This window comes from Aquarana catesbeiana, linkage group LG01 (genome assembly GCF_042186555.1).
Source record: "Aquarana catesbeiana isolate 2022-GZ linkage group LG01, ASM4218655v1, whole genome shotgun sequence".
NCBI lineage: Eukaryota > Metazoa > Chordata > Amphibia > Anura > Ranidae > Aquarana > Aquarana catesbeiana.
Genome location: NC_133324.1, coordinates 942,437,403 through 942,457,570, shown reverse-complemented (window position 1 = coordinate 942,457,570; position 20,168 = coordinate 942,437,403).

Genomic DNA, 20,168 nt, shown 5'->3' with positions numbered 1-20,168 from the left:
TCAGTGGCTCTCATCCTACCTATCCCAACGCACCTTCAGTGTCACTTACAATTCTACTTCCTCCACTCCTCTTCCCTTCTCTGTCGGGGTCCCCCAAGGTTCTGTTCTTGGACCTCTTTTATTTTCAATCTACACCTCTTCCCTGGGTCAGCTGATAGCCTCTCACGGCTTTCAATATCATTTCTATGCTGATGACACACAAATCTATCTCTCCACCCCTCAACTCACTCCATCAGCCTCCTCACGCATCACTAACTTATTAACCGACATATCTGTATGGATGTCACACCACTTCCTCAAACTCAACTTGTCCAAAACCGAGCTTATAATATTTCCTCCCCCACGTTCCTCCTCCCCCGACTTCTCTGTCAAGAGCAATGGCAAAACTATCCACCCGTCCCCACGTGTCAGGGTACTAGGTGTTATCCTGGATTCTGAACTCTCCTTTCAGCCCCACATCCAATCACTTTCCAAAGCTTGCTGCCTCAACCTCCGCAACATCTCTAAACTACGTCCCTTCCTAACCAATGAAACCATAAAGCTCCTGATTCACTCCCTGGTTATCTCTCGCCTTGACTACTGCAACTCACTCCTCATTGGGTTACCTTTAACCACTTGCTTACTGGGCACTTAAACCCCCCTCCTGCCCAGACCAATTTTCAGCTTTCAGTGCTCTCACACTTTGAATGACAATTACTCAGTCATGCAACACTGTACCCAAACAATTTTTTTGTCCTTTTTTTTCATACAAATAGAGCTTTCATTTGGTGGTATTTGATCACCTCTGGGTTTTTTAATTTTTGCGCTATAAATGAAAAAAGACCGAAAATTTTGAAAAAAAATGCTTTTTTCTTCGTTTCTGTGATAAAATTTTGCAAATTAGCAATTTTTATTCATAAATGTTGGCCACAATTTATACTACTACATATCTTTGGTAAAAATAACCCAAATTAGTGGATATTATGTGGTCTGTATGAAATTTATAGAGTCTACAAGCTATGGTACAAATCATAAAAAAATGATCACATCTGATCACACCTGATGTACTGAGGCCCATCTCCTTTCTTGAGATCCTAACAAGCCAGGAAAGTACAAATGCCCCCCAAATGACCCCTTTTTGGAAAGTAGACATTCCAGGGTATTTAGTAAGAGGCATGGTGAGTTATTTGAAGTTGTCATTTTTTCCCACAATTCTTTGCAAATTAAGGTTTTTTTTATTTTTTATATTTTTTTCAGAAAATTGTCATTGTAATAGCTTATTTCTCTCACATGGAATGTGCATACCACAAATGACACCACAAAATACATTCGGCTACTCCTCCTGAGTATTACAATACCACATATGTGGGACTTTTTCACTAACTGGCCACATACAGAGGCCCAACATGCAGGGAGCATCATCAGGTGTTCAAGGAGCATAAATTACCCATCTAACTTGTTGACTACCTATTACACTTTTGAAGGCCATAAAGCACCAGGACAATGGAAACGCCCACAAAATGACCCCATTTTGGAAAGCTAACACCCCAACGTATAACCTATGAGGCATAATGAGTCTTTTGAACGGTTAATTTTTTTCCAGAAGTTTTTGGAAAATGTGGAAAAAAATAAAAACGCATTTTTTTTTACACAAAGTTGTCCGTTTATAAGATATTTCCAACACATAGCATTTACATAGCAAAAATAACACCCCGAAATACATTCTGCTACTCCTCCTGAGTAAAACGATACCACATGTGTGAGACTTTTACACAGCCTGACCACATACAGAGGCCTAACATTGAAGTAGTACCTTCAGGTGTTCTAGGAGCATAAATTACACATCTCGATTCTCACCCACCTATTACACTTTTGAAGGTCCTGGAGCACCAGGACAATGGAAACGCCCACAAAATGACCCCATTTTGGAAAGCTAACACCCCAACGTATAATCTATGAGGCATAATGAGTCTTTTGAATGGTTCATTTTTTTCCAGAAGTTTTTGGAATATGTGGAAAAAAAATGAAAACGCATTTTTTTTACACAAAGTTGTCAGTTTATAAGATATTTCCAACACATAGCATTTACATAGCAAAAATAACACCCCAAAATACATTCTGCTACTCCTCCTGAGTATAACGATACCACATGTGTGAGTCTTTTACACAGCCTGACCACATACAGAGGCCTAATATTGAAGTAGTACTTTCAGGCGTTCTACAAGCATAAATTACACATCTCATTTCTCACCCACCTATTACACTTTTGAAGGCCCTGGAGCACCAGGACAATGGAAACGCCCACAAAATGACCCCATTTTGTAAAGCTAACACCCCAACGTATAATCTATGAGGCATAATGAGTCTTTTGAATGGTTCATTTTTTTCCAGAAGTTTTTGGAATATGTGGAAAAAAAATGAAAACGCATTTTTTTTACACGAAGTTGTCAGTTTATAAGATATTTCCAACACATAGCATTTACATAGCAAAAATAACACCCCAAAATACATTCTGCTACTCCTCCTGAGTATAACGATACCACATGTGTGAATCTTTTACACAGCCTGACCACATACAGAGGCCTAATATTGAAGTAGCACTTTCAGGAGTTCTACGAGCATAAATTACACATCTCATTTCTCACCCACCTATTACACTTTTGAAGGCCCTGGAGCACCAGGACAATGGAAACGCCCACAAAATGACCCCATTTTGTAAAGCTAACACCCCAACGTATAATCTATGAGGCATAATGAGTCTTTTGAATGGTTCATTTTTTTCCAGAAGTTTTTGGAATATGTGGAAAAAAAAAATGAAAACGCATTTTTTTTACACAAAGTTGTCCGTTTATAGGATATTTCCAACACATAGCATTTACATAGCAAAAATGACACCCCAAAATACATTGTGCCACTCCTTCTGAGTATGGCAATACCACATGTGTGAGACCTTTACACAGCCTGGCCACGTACAGAGATCCAACATGCAAGGAACACCATCAGGTGTTCCAGGGACACATAGCATGCATATACCAAGAATTACATCCCAAAATACATTATGCTGAGCAAAGAGAAACAAAAGATTACCTGTGGTTTTAGTAGTACAGTTGTCCACAGGAGGATAGCACTGGTCCAGGCAGCAGGCAGGGACTTGGTCAACAACAGCGAACACAATTTTTCAGGCAGCAGGCAGAAATACTGTCCATAGTCAGTACAGGCAGCAGGCAGGGATACTGTCCATAGGTCAGTGCAGTGCAGGGTCAGTGCAGGCAGAGATTGTCAGCAGTGCCAAAATATTGGTCTTGGTAGTAGGCAGGAACAAGGTCCATGTGCTGTGGTCAGTGCGACAAACAGAGGCATGACGGCAGTAACTCCTACAGGCAGCAGGCAGAAGTAGGGCCTCGTTCAGGACAGAATGGGGACAGGGGTAGAGGCTTCTCCCACCCAAATCTCTTTGAAGCCTCCGAGTCTCCAGACCCTAATCTAGGAATGAGAAAACAAAGAAAATTGTTTTCTTCATCCAGAAAAACTATTCTGGAGCCCCTCACATATGTGAGACCCCTGTGTTGAATCTCACTAGTCCAGTTGCAGGGTACAAGATCAGTCCAAGAGGCAGGCAAGAGGCATAGTCAAACAGTCCAAGGTCAGTTCCAGATCAGGCAAAGGTATGTACAGAATCGTTAGGCAGAAGCATGGTCGAATAACAGTCCAGGGTCAGTTCCATATCAGGCAGAGGTATGTACAGAATCGTTAGGCAGAAGCATGGTCGAAAAAACAGTCCAGGGTCAGTTCCAGATGAGGCAGCGGTATGTACAAAATCGGCAGGCAGAAGCGTGGTCAAATAACAAGCCAGGGTCGGTTACAGAGCAGGCAGTGGCATAAGGGGTGTGAAGGCAGGAACTGAGGATTACGGTTACCATACTTCACTAATAATTTAGTGAAGTATGGTAACGGCGGAAGCATTCACCTATACAGAGGCCTGGTTCGGAAGGACATTCTGCACAATAATAAGATGTGTCTCTTCTGACTGCTGCTCTGGTACACACCTTACATCTTTTTTGACGTCTTTGGCCTGTTGGTCTGGGAGGGAGTTTATCTGGAAAGTGGCGCTCGGAGAGTCGACTAACAACATCTGATCGGATGTTTACTGGTGGGCCGTTCGGGAATATAAGGGCAGTGTAAATTTCCTCCTGGTAGCCAAGGAAGGGTTGGGGGTTTTGGGTGGATTTGCGGTAAATGATATAGGAGTTGTATATGGCCAATTGAAAAAAATAAATCGCTACTTTTTTGTACCAGTGGTATGTCCTTCTTGTGGCAAGATATGGTTCCAACATTTGATCGTTGAAGTCGACTCCCCCCATAAACAAATTGTATTGATGGATGCATGTGGGTTTCTGGATGGGGCCATTTCTTTTGGGGATTTCCACATAGGTGTTGTTGTGGATGGAAGACAACATATACACATCCCTTCTGTCCCTCCACTTCACTGCCAGAATCTCTTTGTTACGCAGACATGCCGTTTCTCCTTTTCTCAACTTCTTATTAACAAGACTTTGAGGAAAGCCCTTCCGATTTTTTTTTCACTGTGCCACATGCTGGCGTCTTCCTCCGATGAAGGTTGTGGAACAGGGGCAGAGAAGTGTAGAAGTTATCTACATACAGGTGGTATCCTTTGTCAAGTAGGGGGTATATGAGGTCCCAAACAACTTTCCCGCTGGTTCCCAAGTAGTCCGGGCAATTAGGAGGCTGCAGCTGGGTGTCCTTCCCTTCGTACACTATGAAGGAATATGTGTACCCTGTGGCTCGGTCACATAGTTTGTACACCTTCACCCCATAGCGGGCCCTTTTGCTGGGGATATATTGCTTAATTTTAAGCCTGCCGCTAAATTTCACAAGGGACTCATCTACACATATTTGTTGGTCCGGGGTGAACAGCTGGGGGAATACTTTGGAAAAATAATTTAATATTGGGCGAATTTTGTAAAGCCTGTCAAAATTTGGATCAGTTCGGGGAGGGCACTGGGTATTGTCGCTGAAATGTAGGAACCTCATTATCATCAGATACCTGTTTCTGGGCATTACCGTGGAGAAGAGCGGCATGTGGTGGAGGGGGTGGGTTGACCAATAGGAACGGAATTCGTTTTTTTTGGTGAGCCCCATATTCAATGTGAGGCCCAAAAAAACCTTGAACTCCTCCACTGTCAGGTCTCTCCACTCATAGGGACGGGCATAATATGATGTGGGATTTTGCAAAATAAATTGCTGTGCATACAGGTTGCACTGGGCCACAATTGACGCCAACATGTCCTCCGTAAAAATTAAATTAAAAAAATTAATTGGGGTGAAATTCCCTGTATCCACCTGGACTCCTGGCTGGGCCATGAAAGGGGGAACGCTAGCTTCTCCTGAATTCGGAGGAAGCCACAAGGGGTTCTGAAGTGCAAAGGGAAGGCTGGCATGGGACCTAATCCTTTGGGGCTGGGGTGACACCCCACTGGTACTTGGCCTTTCTTGCCGAGGCACTGAGGTGCTAGTGGATGGCACTGCAGTGCTAGTGGATGCCACTGCGGTGCTGGCGGATGCCACTGCGGTGCTGGCGGGTGCCACTGCAGTGCTGGTGGATGCCACTGCCTCCTCACTAGAACGCCTTCGTTTGGCGGGCCGAGTTTCTTCCTCCTCTGAGTCTGTAAGTGTTTCACTACTGAGGACTGGCTCGTAATTTACGTCAGAATCCGAATTGGAAAGGGAATCTGAAAAAGAGAGCTCCGCGTTGCTCTCGTCGGCCATAGAAAGAATTTGGTATGCCTCCTCGGCGGAAAAGCTTTTTTTGGACATGGCTGCTGGTGGTTATGAGATTGCACAGCTGTGTGCTAAGCCTGCACTGATGAGGTGGCACTGATTGATGGCACAGATGTGCACTGATGAGGCGGCACAGATGGGCACTGATCGCACAGATAGGCACTGATGAGGCGGCACAGATGGGCACTGATCGCACAGATGGGCACTGATGAGGCGGCACAAATGGGCACTGAGGCAGCACAGATGGGCACTGAGGAAGCAGCACAGATGTGCACAGATTTACACTAATGAGGCGGCACAGGTGGGCACAGATATGCACTGATGTGGCACAGTGAGGTGGCACAGATGGGCACTGATGAAGCGGCACAGATGGGCACTGATAAGGCAGCACAGATGGGCACTGATAAGGCAGCACAGATGGGCACTGATGAGTTGGCACAGATGCGCACTGATTGCACAGATGCGCACTGATTGCACAGATGCGCACTGCACAGACGGGCACTGATGGGCACAGACGGGCACTGATGGGCACAGATGGGCACTAATGGGCACAGACGGGCACTGATGGGCACTGATGGGCACAGACGGGCACAGATGGGCACTGATGATGCACTGATGGCACAAGTGGGCACTGAAGCGACAGATGGGCACTGATTGGTACAGATGGGCACTGATGAGGTGGCACAGATGGGCACTGATGAGATGGCACAGATGGGCACTGATGAGGTGGCACAGATGGGCACTGATGAGTTGGCACAGATGCGCACTGATTGCACAGATGCGCACTGATTGCACAGATGCGCACTGCACAGACGGGCACTGATGGGCACAGACGGGCACAAATGGGCACAGACGGGCACTGATGGGCACAGACGGGCAATGATGGGCACAGACGGGCACAGATGGGCACAGATGGGCACTGATGATGCACTGATGGCACAAGTGGGCACTGATGTGCACAGGTGGGCACAGATGGCATTATATTGGTGTCACTGTGGGCACTGTTGGGCACTTTTTGGGCACACTTTGCTGTTTTACTACTCACAGAATCTCTCTCTCCTCACACGCTGTCTCTGTGTGAGGAGAGAGAGCCGGCAATGAGAGATGATCTCAATTGTTTACCTTTTAGATCATCTCTCATTGGAGGCGGCGATCGCGCTGTAAACGGCCGCTGTGATTGGCCGTTTACAGCGATCTGTGATTGGCTGTGTCCAAGGGACACGGCCAACAAAGATTTTCCCCGAGGCGCGCTCACGAGAGCGCGCTGGGAATGAGGAAAGGGGACGACGTCAATAGACGTCGTCCCGGTATTTCAGATCCGCGCTGTTGCCGTCATTTGGCAATGTCCCGGATCTGAGAAGGTTAAATAGACTATCCCCCCTTCAGTCCATCATGAATGCTGCTGCCAGACTCATCCACCTTACAAACCGCTCAGTGTCTGCTACCCCTCTCTGCCAATCCCTCCATTGGCTACCACTCGCCCAACGAATTAAATTCAAAAAACTAACAATAAGTTACAAAGCCATCCACAACTCTGCCCCCAGTTACATCACTAACCTAGTCTCAAAATACCAACCTAATCGCCCTCTCCGTTCCTCCCAAGATCTCCGGCTCTCTAGCTCCCTCATCACCTCCTCCCATATCCGCCTCCAGGACTTCTCCCGAGCCTCGCCCATCCTCTGGAATTCCCTACCCCAATCTGTCAGACTGTCTCCAACTTTATCCACTTTTAGGCGATCCCTGAAAACTTTCCTCTTCAGAGAACCCTATCCTGCCTCCATCTAACAACTGCACTATTTTCTCCATTAGCTCATCCCCCACAGTTATTACCCTTTGTATAACTTGACCCTCCCTCCTAGATTGTAAGCTCTAACGAGCAGGGCCCTCTGATTCCTCCTGTATTGAATTGAATTGTATTGTACTTGTACTGTCTGCCCTAATGTTGTAAAGCGCTGCGTAAACTGTCGGCGCTATATAAATCCTGTATAATAATAATAATAATAATAATTGCCCTTTAGTTTAACTAGTGATACATATGATATATAAGTTCAGATGTAAATTGCAACACAAATATACCTTAAACAAGGCTAAATTGATATACAATAACTGTAAATGAAATCCAGTCCTTCAAGAAAAAAAAAAAAGAGCACAGTCTCCAATCCTAGATGACGCCTTCGGAGCTAGCGGTGTGATGTAAGGATGCAGGGACCCGCTTTTTTGAAGGACTGGATTTTATTTATGGTTATTGTATATCAATTTAGCCTTGTTTAATGTATAAATGTTTTGCAATTCGCACCTGAACTTATATTCGCATGGCATAAAAGGTTCATTTGTATCACTAGTAGACAATGTGCAATTATTTTCGTTCTGAATTAGTTTTTTAACTAATTTCGACAAATTTAATTAATTCTGAAATATCCGAATTAACAAAAACCCATTTAATTTCAATAGTTTTTTATTAAATTTTCATCAAAAATACAAAGAAGAAACAAAAATACAGACAGAGTTTTGAGAAGAAATAAAAAAGAACAATACATTTCAACACTGGAAATTACAAATATCTCTATTGCAACAACCATGTGCGTTTGTTATTTGGCATCATATAGATTATAGTCTTTTGTGCCATAAGCACATTGAGGACATTTGGAGTTCCCATAGCACTAAATAATCTTGTAGTTATTATTGGCATGTATAAATCACCGTAATGAGAAATATATAACTCAGAAGAGTCCACCCCCTTCTACACCCCTGCTGGGTACTCGCTGTGCCATGAAGGAGGTGGCTCCACCAGTTTGGAAAAAAGGTTAGTGAGCAGTAGGGATGAGCCGAACACCCCGCTGTTCGGTTCGCACCAGAACATGCGAACAGGAAAAAAGTTCGTTCGAACATGCGAACACCGTTAAAGTCTATGGGACACGAACATGAATAATCAAAAGTGCTAATTTTAAAGGCTTATATGCAAGTTATTGTCATAAAAAGTGTTTGGGGACCTGGGTCCTGCCCCAGGGGACATGGATCAATGCAAAAAAAAGTTTTAAAAACGGCCGTTTTTTCAGGAGCAGTGATTTTAATAATGCTTAAAGTCAAACAATAAAAGTGTAATATCCCTTTAAATTTCGTACCTGGGGGGTGTCTATAGTATGCCTGTAAAGGGGCGCATGTTTCCTGTGTTTAGAACAGTCTGACAGCAAAATGACATTTTGAAGGAAAAAACTCATTTAAAACTACCCGCGGCTATTGCATTGCCGACAATACACATAGAAGTTCATTGATAAAAAACGGCATGGGAATTCCCCAAAGGGGAACCCCGAACCAAAATTTAAAAAAAAAAATGACGTGGGAGTCCTCCTAAATTCCATACCAGGCCCTTCAGGTCTGGTATGGATATTAAGGGGAACCCCGGCCAAAATTTTTAAAAAAAAATGACGTGGGGTTCCCCCTAAATTCCATACCAGACCCTTCAGGTCTGGTATGGATTTTAAGGGGAACCCCGCGCCAAAAAAAAAAAAAAAACGGCGTGGGGTCCCCCCAAAAATCCATACCAGACCCTTATCCGAGCACGCAACCTGGCAGGCCACAGGAAAAGAGGGGGGGACGAGAGTGCGGCCCCCCTCCCTCCTGAACCGTACCAGGCCACATGCCCTCAACATTGGGAGGGTGCTTTGGGGTAGCCCCCCAAAACACCTTGTCCCCATGTTGATGAGGACAAGGGCCTCATCCCCACAACCCTGGCCGGTGGTTGTGGGGGTCTGCGGGCGGGGGGCTTATCGGAATCTGGAAGCCCCCTTTAACAAGGTGACCCCCAGATCCCGGCCCCCCCCTGTGTGAAATGGTATGTACCCCTACCATTTCACGAAAAAAGTGTCAAAAATGTTAAAAATGACAAGAGACAGTTTTTGACAATTCCTTTATTTAAATGCTTCTTCTTTCTTCTATCTTCCTTCATCTTCTGGTTCTTCTGGCTCTTCTGGTTCTTCTGGTTCTTCCTCCGGCGTTCTCGTCCAGCATCTCCTCCGCGGCATCTTCTGTCTTCTTCTCCTCGTGCCGCTCCGCACCCATGGCATGGGGGGGAGGCTCCCGCTCTTCTCTTCTTCTCTTCTTCTCTTCTTCTCTTCTTCATTTTCTTCTCCGGGCCGCTCCGCAATCCATGCTGGCATGGAGGGAGGCTCCCGCTGTGTGACGGCGCTCCTCGTCTGACAGTTCTTAAATAACGGGGGGGCGGGGCCACCCGGTGACCCCGCCCCCCTCTGACGCACGGTGACTTGACGGGACTTCCCTGTGGCATTCCCTGTGACGTCACAGGGAAGTCCCGTCAAGTCACCGTGCGTCAGATGGGGGCGGGGTCACCGGGTGGCCCCGCCCCCCCGTTATTTAAGAACTGTCAGACGAGGAGCGCCGTCACACAGCGGGAGCCTCCCTCCATGCCAGCATGGATTGCGGAGCGGCCCGGAGAAGAAAATGAAGAAGAAGAGAAGAAGAGAAGAAAAGAAGAAAAGAAGAAAAGAAGAAGCGCGGGAGCCTCCCCCCCATGCCATGGGTGCGGAGCGGCCCGAGGAGAAGAAGATAGAAGACGCCGCGGAGGAGATGCTGGACGAGAACGCCGGAGGAAGAACCAGAAGAGCCAGAAGAGCCAGAAGAACCAGAAGAACCAGAAGATGAAGGAAGATAGAAGAAGCATTTAAATAAAGGAATTGTCAAAAACTGTCTCTTGTCATTTTTAACATTTTTGACACTTTTTTCGTGAAATGGTAGGGGTACTTATGTACCCCCTTACCATTTCACACAGGGGGGGGCCGGGATCTGGGGGTCACCTTGTTAAAGGGGGCTTCCAGATTCCGATAAGCCCCCCGCCCGCAGACCCCCACAACCACCGGCCAGGGTTGTGGGGATGAGGCCCTTGTCCTCATCAACATGGGGACAAGGTGTTTTGGGGGGCTACCCCAAAGCACCCTCCCAATGTTGAGGGCATGTGGCCTGGTACGGTTCAGGAGGGAGGGGGGCCGCACTCTCGTCCCCCCCTCTTTTCCTGCGGCCTGCCAGGTTGCGTGCTCGGATAAGGGTCTGGTATGGATTTTTGGGGGGACCCCACGCCGTTTTTTTTTTTTTTTTTGGCGCGGGGTTCCCCTTAAAATCCATACCAGACCTGAAGGGTCTGGTATGGAATTTAGGGGGAACCCCACGTCATTTTTTTTTTTTTAATTTTGGCCGGGGTTCCCCTTAATATCCATACCAGACCTGAAGGGCCTGGTATGGAATTTAGGGGGACCCCCACGTCATTTTTTTTTTTTTAATTTTGGTTCGGGGTTCCCCTTTGGGGAATTCCCATGCCGTTTTTATCAATGAACTTCTATGTGTATTGTCGGCAATGCAATAGCCGCGGGTAGTTTTAAATGAGTTTTTTCCTTCAAAATGTCATTTTGCTGTCAGACTGTTCTAAACACAGGAAACATGCGCCCCTTTACAGGCACACTATAGACACCCCCCAGGTACGAAATTTAAAGGGATATTACACTTTTATTGATTGACTTTAAGCATTATTAAAATCACTGCTCCTGAAAAAACGTCCGTTTTTAAAACTTTTTTTTGCATTGATCCATGTCCCCTGGGGCAGGACCCAGGTCCCCAAACACTTTTTATGACAATAACTTGCATATTAGCCTTTAAAATTAGCACTTTTGATTTCTCCCATAGACTTTTAAAGGGTGTTCCGCGGCATTCGAATTTGCCGCGAACACCCCAAATTGTTCGCTGTTCGGTGAACTTGCGAACAGCCAATGTTCGAGTCGAACATGAGTTCGACCCGAACTCGAAGCTCATCCCTAGTGAGCAGTATACATTGTGCGTGGATCGCTATGGTTTGGAATAATTTGTGGTGTGAATTACATGAACAAACGAGGTGAAAGTAAAATAAAAAACAAAATTAAATACTGCAGGATAGTAAATGGAGCCAACTAGCTTGGTATAACTTGACTTAGAGCTCATCTAATGATTGAACATATGTCAGTAACAGTCCTTAAGTTTTCCTTAAATTGTACCAGTCAGTCCACGGTTTCCACTGATTGTATGATACTTGAAGATTACCTTTGGATGACGCAAACATTTTTTCATATGTAATATGTGTGTTAGTGGTTGTAATTATTTCAGTAATTTTAGGGATTTCCTGAGCTTTCCAGTGTCTGGTGATCGCTAATCTGGTGCTTAATAGAACGTGGGATACTATCTTCCTATAAACTCTAGGGAGCAAGTTTATGTCTAAAGATAGAATAGCTAGGCCAGGGTTAGGTTGAATCTGTTGATTTGTTATTTGTGCTATTATGTCGAATATTTTTTCCCATAGTGTACGTGTTCTTGGACAATCCCAAAATATATGGTATATAGTACCTATATTATTGCAATTTCTCCAACACATTGGAGAGGTATTATGGTCAAACTTAGATATCTTATGTGGTGTTAAATACCAACGCATTAGTATTTTTTGTGTTAGTTCCCATAAGTTAATACACTTAGAGGAGGAGTATGTAATCTGAAGTGCTTTTTGCCACTGTGCCGGGGTGAAACATTGTTTTAATTCTCGTTCCCAAGCTTCGATATAAGGGTGTTTAACAAATGTCAGCTTATCGTTTAAGGCGTTATAGAAGAGTGATATTCCTTTGATAGTGGTGGATTGCTTTGTGAGGAATAATTTTATTCTCCAAGGGAGTTGGATGGAAAGAGGGGGGGTAGTTTTAATAAAATGACATATCTGCATGTATCTATAGTACTCAGACTGTTCTAAGTTGTATTCAATTTGTAGTGTTCTGAATGTTTTCATCGTGGGGCCTATTCTAAGATCCTCAATATGTGTTATGCCTTGGTCTGTCCAGTGATTTATGCGAAGGTCTGGTATAACGCCAGACAAGCTGGTGATAGGAATCTGTAACGGGGATACGAGGGAGTTAGAGGAATGATTTTTTACAAGTATATTCCAGGCTTGAAGTGAAGCTTTCATTGAGGGGGCTAAAGATTGGTTGTAAGATACATTAGTGGGCTGTATCATTAAATAATTGTAGAGATTTTTATTAGGAATTTGGTTCTCTTCTAGTTCCTGCCATCTAGGGTTCGGTGATTCAGGAAACCATGATCTTAATTGTGCAAGAATGGATGCGAGGTAGTAATCTTTGATCACAATATTACCCACTCCCCCCACTTTCCTAGACATCACTGAGTTTTTAAAAGCCCATCTAGCTTTTTTTCCTTTCCATAAAAACCTATTAAGCAAAGATTGTAGTTTGGAGAAATACCAATTGGGAACCAGGATGGGGAGCGATCTGAATAGGTATATTAATTGAGGAAGAATTACTATTTTGAAAGCCGCGAGGCGTCCTGACCATAAAAGTTCCGATTTGGATAAATTTTGTAGTTTAGTCGGTAGGGAGCTGAGAAAGGGGATATAGTTGGCCCTAAAAAGGTCATCCGTAGAAGCGGTTAGAGTGATTCCTAGATAGTTTATCCCCTCTTTGCACCATGTGTATGGAAACCGTGAGCTGAGCGTATTTTTCAGTTGAGGATCTATACCAATACCCAATATGTAAGATTTATTTTCATTTACCTTATAGTAAGATATCTTGGTAAACATTTGCAGTGTATCGTGAACCTAAGCCAGGGAAATAGTCGGATTCGTAAGCATCAGAATAATGTAATCCGCGAATAGGCTAATGACATGTTCTGATTTATGTGTTATGAAACCTGTTATGGATTGGTGTTTCCTAATAAATGTTGCCAAAGGTTCTAAGATTAGATTGAAGATTAGTGGGGAGAGAGGACAACCCTTAAGGGTACCATTGGTTATGCTGAACGGCTTAGAGAGTACTCCCGAGGTATATACTTGCGCTGAGGGATTCGAGTATAATGCCATTATTGCCGATAAAATAGAACCTGAGAGTCCAAACCTCCCCAAGGCCGCTTCTAGGTATCCCCAATGTACTCTATCAAAGGCCTTCTCTGCATCCAGTGCTAGAAGCAGAGAAGGCCCTCGCTGGGTCGCAGCAGTGTGGATAATATTTATCAACCTCCTAGTAGCATCGGAGGTCTGATGTCCTCTTGTGAACCCAGTCTGGTCTGGATGGATTAAATGGGGCAAAATATCTATTAGGCGGTTAGCTATGATTTTGGCGTAAATTTTTAGGTCGGCATTTAGTAGCGATATAGGTCGAAAATTTGCTGGGGTGTCTGGGTTTTTCCCTGGCTTAGGTAAAGTCACTATTAAAGCCCTCAGCATTTCGGGAGGGAAGGAGGAGGAGGCAGCAGCGGCATTGAAAACCCTGCCCAGGTGAGGAGATAAGATAGTTTTAAATGCTTGATAATAATCTCCTGTGAAGCCATCTGGGCCTGGGGATTTATTAGCAGGGAGTGAATCAATCGTTTTATGTATTTCTTCAATAGTAAATGGCGCACTTAGATATTCTTTTTCCTGTTGGGACAAAGTTGGCAATGTGATTTGTTCTAAAAAATCGTTTATCATTTTAGTGGTTGGTTGAAATGTGGTTGCATCCTCTTTAAGATTGTAGAGGGAACCGTAATAGTTGCTGAAGGCGTCTGTTATGTCTTGTGGATGTTGCATTTTGGATTTGTTCATGGGGTGTAATATGTATGGTATTTTGGTTTTACTTCTATGTCCCTTAAGTTGTTGCGCTAACAATTTACCTGCCCTGTTTCCGTGTGCATAGTAATTCATTTTGAGTCGTTTTGTTTTTTTTCTCAAAGTCCTCTAGTAAGAGGAGTCTGAGATCGTTTCTCAACTGGTGAAGTCTTTTAGAGACCAGAGGGGAAGATTGTTGTTTATTTTTGGTTTCTAAATAAAAGATCTCATCTGTGATATTTTGCAGTTTCTTTTGCCGCTGCCTCCTCGCCCGGGCCCCCAATTGTATAAAAATCCCCCTAATGAATGCCTTGTGAGCACTCCACAGAGTGAAATGGTTCTGAACAGAAGGTTCGTTGATAGTAAAAAATTCTAGCAAATGGTCTTCAATAACTTTTTTTGACTCTGGTTGTTGCAAGAGGAAAGAGTTGACTCTCCAGATTGGAGTAGTAGTAATTACAGAGGTATCTTTTATAGATAAAGTAATAGATGCATGGTCCGACCAAGTAATATTATTAATGGTTGAGGAGGCCGATTTGGTCAAGGTATGTTGGTCCACCAAAAAGAAATCGATTCTAGTATATGTATGGTGTTTGGCGGAGAAGAACGTAAAGTCTCTCTCACCTGCATGCAGACACCGCCACACATCATACAAACCCTCTTTGTGTATGGAATCTTGGAGAGATGTCAATATACGTTTCTTCGATCTTGTTGTGTCTATAGAAGGGTCAGGGATTATATTGAAGTCCCCACAGAGCACCAAAAGTCCCCTTTTGAGGGTGTTAACTTTATGCATAAGTTTATGAAAAAAGTGAACCTGGTGCTTGTTCGGGGCGTATACATTCACTATAGTATATGTTACCTGGTTGATATCACATACCAACACCAAATATCGACCCTGTGCATCCACAAACTTTGTATGCAGTACAAACGTTACAGTATCTCTTATGGCAGTCATTACTCCTTTGGTTTTTGAATCTGCATTGGCAAAAAAAATGTGTGGAAAATGCTTGTTTTGACATATTGGGGCGGATGCGCCACAAAAATGCGTTTCTTGTGCGCAGAGTATGTCAGATTTATTTGTCAGTGCTTCTTTCCAGAGGGATTTTCTCTTAGCTGGATGATTAAGCCCTTTGGAATTAATGGAAATAAATTGGATGGCCATGGGGTTGGTTATTTAGGTGTGATGATTGTGATTCGCATGTAGACTGAGGTAATGTAAGGGATCCTGCATGTGAGAGTCCGCGTATGTGGTCTTCCATGTTCTTAGGATTGGTACTCACTGTGACCCTGGTAGAAACTTTATCCTGTTGATCTTTACGCTGAGAGAGTTCGGTGGGTTGAGTAGATCTTGTCGCGTCAAGCTGGATATTTAATAGACGACTGTGATGCTCCAAATATAGAGAAAAAAAAAACAAAGCAAAAAAAGAGAAGAACACATACTTGTAAGGTGTAACAAGTGGAGCAACAATGCAACTTTTCATAACTTATTTAAGGTCAACTGTGTGCAGCCAACTGCTGCTCAAGTAACTAAGGGGAAGAGTTCTAGCCCAACGGTTACTGGTTACTCCGGCTTTGTAACCTGGACATAAGTTAACCTCGGATTTGCAGGTGCTGTTATTTATGCGATTTGGCGTTTTTGTACGTTACAGTTTTCCAGTCAGGATTAGGTGAGCGTCGGTTGGTCGTAGGACTTCCTTCATCTTCTGGGTTGGGAAGAATGTTCCATTCTTTCAGTAAGGAGATGCCTTTGTCCAGGGAGTCCACAACAAACGTTTTGTCTTGTTTGATGATTGAGATTTTAGTAGGATACCCCCATCTGTAGGGTATGTTGTGGTTCCTGAGCACTTTTGTTATAGTGTTCAGGTTGCGCTTTTTTGCAGTGTGTGCTGAGACAGATCAGCATAGAATTGTAATTTTTGGAAGCGGGATGGAACATTTTCCTGTTTGCGCATTGTTTGCATTAGCTGTTCTTTTACGTGAAAGAAGTGCAGGCGCAGGATCACATCTCGGGGGACCACATCTGGGAGATATGTGGGTTTTGGCAAACGATGTATTCTGTCAATGGTAATATCTATTGCAGTGAGGTCAGGCAGGAGAGCAGTGAATAAATCTGTCACATATGCACGTAGCTCTGATGTTTGGACTGATTCGGGGATCCCCCTAATCTTGAGGTTGTTCCTCCTGGATCTGTCTTCGATATCTGCGATTTTATTTTTAATCCAGGCAGATTCCTCTTCTCTATCTTCGTTCGCATCTACCAGATCGTTTATAGTGGAGGCAAAATCCCCCATCTTGTTTTCAACATGCTCAAGTCTAGCCTCTACTGCACTCAGCTCTCCACTAAATCTGTGCATACAGTTCATCATATCTGCTTGTATGGTGCTTCTTAGAGATACCAGCATGTCCTTTAACACAGTATCCAGGACAGGTTGATTTGTAGTAGGGAAAGTGTTAATGGATTCCGGGAGCTCCCTGGTATCATCCCCTGAGTCTGTTACAGGGCTCAACGCGGGGCTGCATCCACCTCCATCCAGCTTCAATTTAGCTTTTGCTGGGCTCCCAGATGGTGAGGAGGAGGGGAGAGATTGCTGACTGCTGTGTAATATATTAGTTTTGGGGGATGAGGTGGCGGTGTGTGCAGCGGGATCGCCTTTGTGAGGCAATGTGGGTGAATGGCCGGCGCCATCTTGCCTACCTCCATTGAGCGGCTGTGAGAAGTAGTCCGTCAGCCTTTGAGGTCTGGATGTGCCTTTTCTCTTGCCCATCATGCCTTCCTGATATGCCCGGATCGGACCGCTAACTAGGGGAAGAAGAATCCGCGGTTTATTGTGCCGATTTCAGCCGCTGTGTCCGCCGGAGAACCGGAGCTCTGAATTCAGGCAGCCATTCAGCTCCGTCGCAGGCCACGCCCCCCCACAAAAACCCATTTAACTAATTTTTCAGAGAATTTGTAAATTCGAAAATTCATAAATTCGTAAAATCGTAAATTCGGAAATTCAAAGTTCGGAAATCTGAAAACTCGAAAATTTGAAAATCTGAAATAATAACTAACTAATAATAATTGAACTACTACTAACTATTAAATTATAGGTAGTAGAATTTCCTTTCAAATTTGGCTGTTAGTCTGAAGTTACGAATTATCCAAAATAATGAATGCCGTATCTAAACGAAAGGAACATAACTAATTAATAATAATAAAAAACAATAATAATAATAACATTTTTTCGATTTTACGAATTTAGGAATTTTTGAATTTACGAATTTACGAATTTGCTGAAAAATTTGTTAAATGGGTTTTTATTTATTTGGATATTTCAGAATTAATGAAATTTGTCGAAATATGTTAACCAGTTGCCAACCGGCCCATAGCCAAATGATGGCTGCAGGGCAGTTGGATAACTCTGGGATTATGTCATATGACCTGATCCCAGAAAACAGCCCCCGCGCGCCCCCTGGGGCGCGCACATGGGAACATCCTCTGGACCCGGCGCATCACGGATCATGGTCGTTTACCATGTGATTGCTCCGTCAAATGACGGAGCAATCAGATGTAAACAGACCGGCATCATGTCATGACGCCGGTTCCTCTCTCCCCTCTCTGTATCAATTGGTACAGAGAGGGAGGGATCGGATGGGAGCAGCGCCGTGGGCTGGATGTGTAGTGCCCACAGCGCTGCTCAGTGACATGTGCAGTCACATCCATCCATCCATCCATCCCTCCATGCTCAGCCACCCCCCCCCATGCTCAGCAATACCCAGCACTACTCTGCAATATTCTGCAATTCCCTGTGCAATACTCTGCAATTCCCTGTGCAATACTCTGCAATACTCTGCAATTCCCTGTGCAATACTCTGCAATTCCCTGTGCAATACTCTGCAATACTCTGCAATTCCCTGTGCAATACTCTGCAATACTCTGGAATGCCCCGCAATACCCTGCAATGCTCCGCAATACCCTGCAATACTCTGCAAAACACTGCAATACTCTGTAATACCCCACAATACCCCGCAATACTCTGCAATACTCTGCAATTCCCCACAATACTCTGCAATACCCTGCAATACTCTGCAATGCCCCGCAATACTCTGCAATACTCTGCAATGCCCTGCAATACTCTGCAATACCCCACAATACTCTGCAATACTCTGCAATGCCCCGCAATACTCTGCAATGCCCCGCAATACTCTGCAATACTCTGCAATGCCCTGCAATACTCTGCAATGCCCACCAATACCCCGCATAACTCTGCAATGCCCTGCAATACCCCGCAATACCCCGCAATACTCTGCAATACTCTGCAATGCCCTGCAATACTCTGCAATGCCCAGCAATACCCCGCATAACTCTACAATACCCTGCAATACCTCGCAATACCCCGCAATACTCTGCAATACCCCGCATTACTCTGCAATGCTCTGCAATACCCTGCAATACCTTGCAATACCCCGCAATACTCTGCAATATCCCGCCATACCCAGCCATACTCTGCCATACCCAGCCATACTCTGCCATACCCAGCCATACTCTGCAATACTCGGTGATACCTAGCCATACTTTGCCATGCTCAGCCATACCCAGCCATGCTCTGCTATACTCGGCCTCTGTATGTGGCCAGGCTGTGGAAGTCTCACACATGTGGTATCGCCGTACTCAGGAGGAGTAGGAGAATCTATTTTGGGGTGTCATTTTTGGTATGTACATGCTATGTGGTAGAAATATTGTATAAATGGACAACTTTGTGTTAAAAAAAATGTGTTTTAACCACTTCTCGCCCGCCATCATACGACGTCCTTGACTTTGTGCAGGGATATCTGAATGATGGGTGCAGCTACAGGCATCATTCAGATATCAGCTTTTTCAGCCGGCGATTCCCTACACCATGAGAATGATCATAGCGGCTGTTACGCTGCTTGATCATTCTCACGGGAGGTGAGAGGGGACGCCCCCCCTCCCGCCGCCCTCAGGTGCTTCTACCGACTCACTGCTACGATCGAAGCCAGGATCGTTATTTTTTTTTATTTCAGGCTTCCCAGCCTAGAGGTGAGATGTGGGGTCTTATTGACCCCATATCTCTCTGTAAAAAGGACCTGTCATGCCATATTCATATTACAAGGGATGTTTACATTCCTTGTAATAGGAATAAAAGTGATCAAAAAATTTATTTTTTGGAAAAAAGCGTCAAACTAAAATAAATAAAGTTAAATGAACAATAATTTTTGACCCTGTGTCCCCGTGTATTCGCATGCAGAAAGGAACGCATACGTAAGTCCCGCCCACATATAAAAATGGTGTTCAAACCACACATGTGGTATCACTGTGATCGGTAGAGCAAGAGCAATAATTTTGGCCCTAGACCTCCTCTGTAACTCACAACATGTAACCAGTAAAAAATTTTAAAGCGTCTCCTATGGGGATTTTTAAGTAGCGAAGTTTGGCACCATTCCACGAGGGTATGCAATTTTGAAGGGTGACATGTTAGGTATCTATTTACTCGGCATAACTTCATCTTTCACATTATGCAAAAATATTGGGCTAACTTTACTGTTTTTTTTTTTTTTTTAAGCACAAAACAGTTTTTTTTTTTCAAAAAAAACCCGTTCGAAAAATTGCTGCGCAAATACCGTGCAAGATAAAAAGTTGCAACGACCGCCATTGTATTCTCTAGGGTCTTTGCTAAAAACACATACATAATCTTTTGGGGTTCTATGTAATTTTCTAGCAAATAAATTATGATTTTTACATGTAGGAGAGAAATGTCAGAATTGGCCT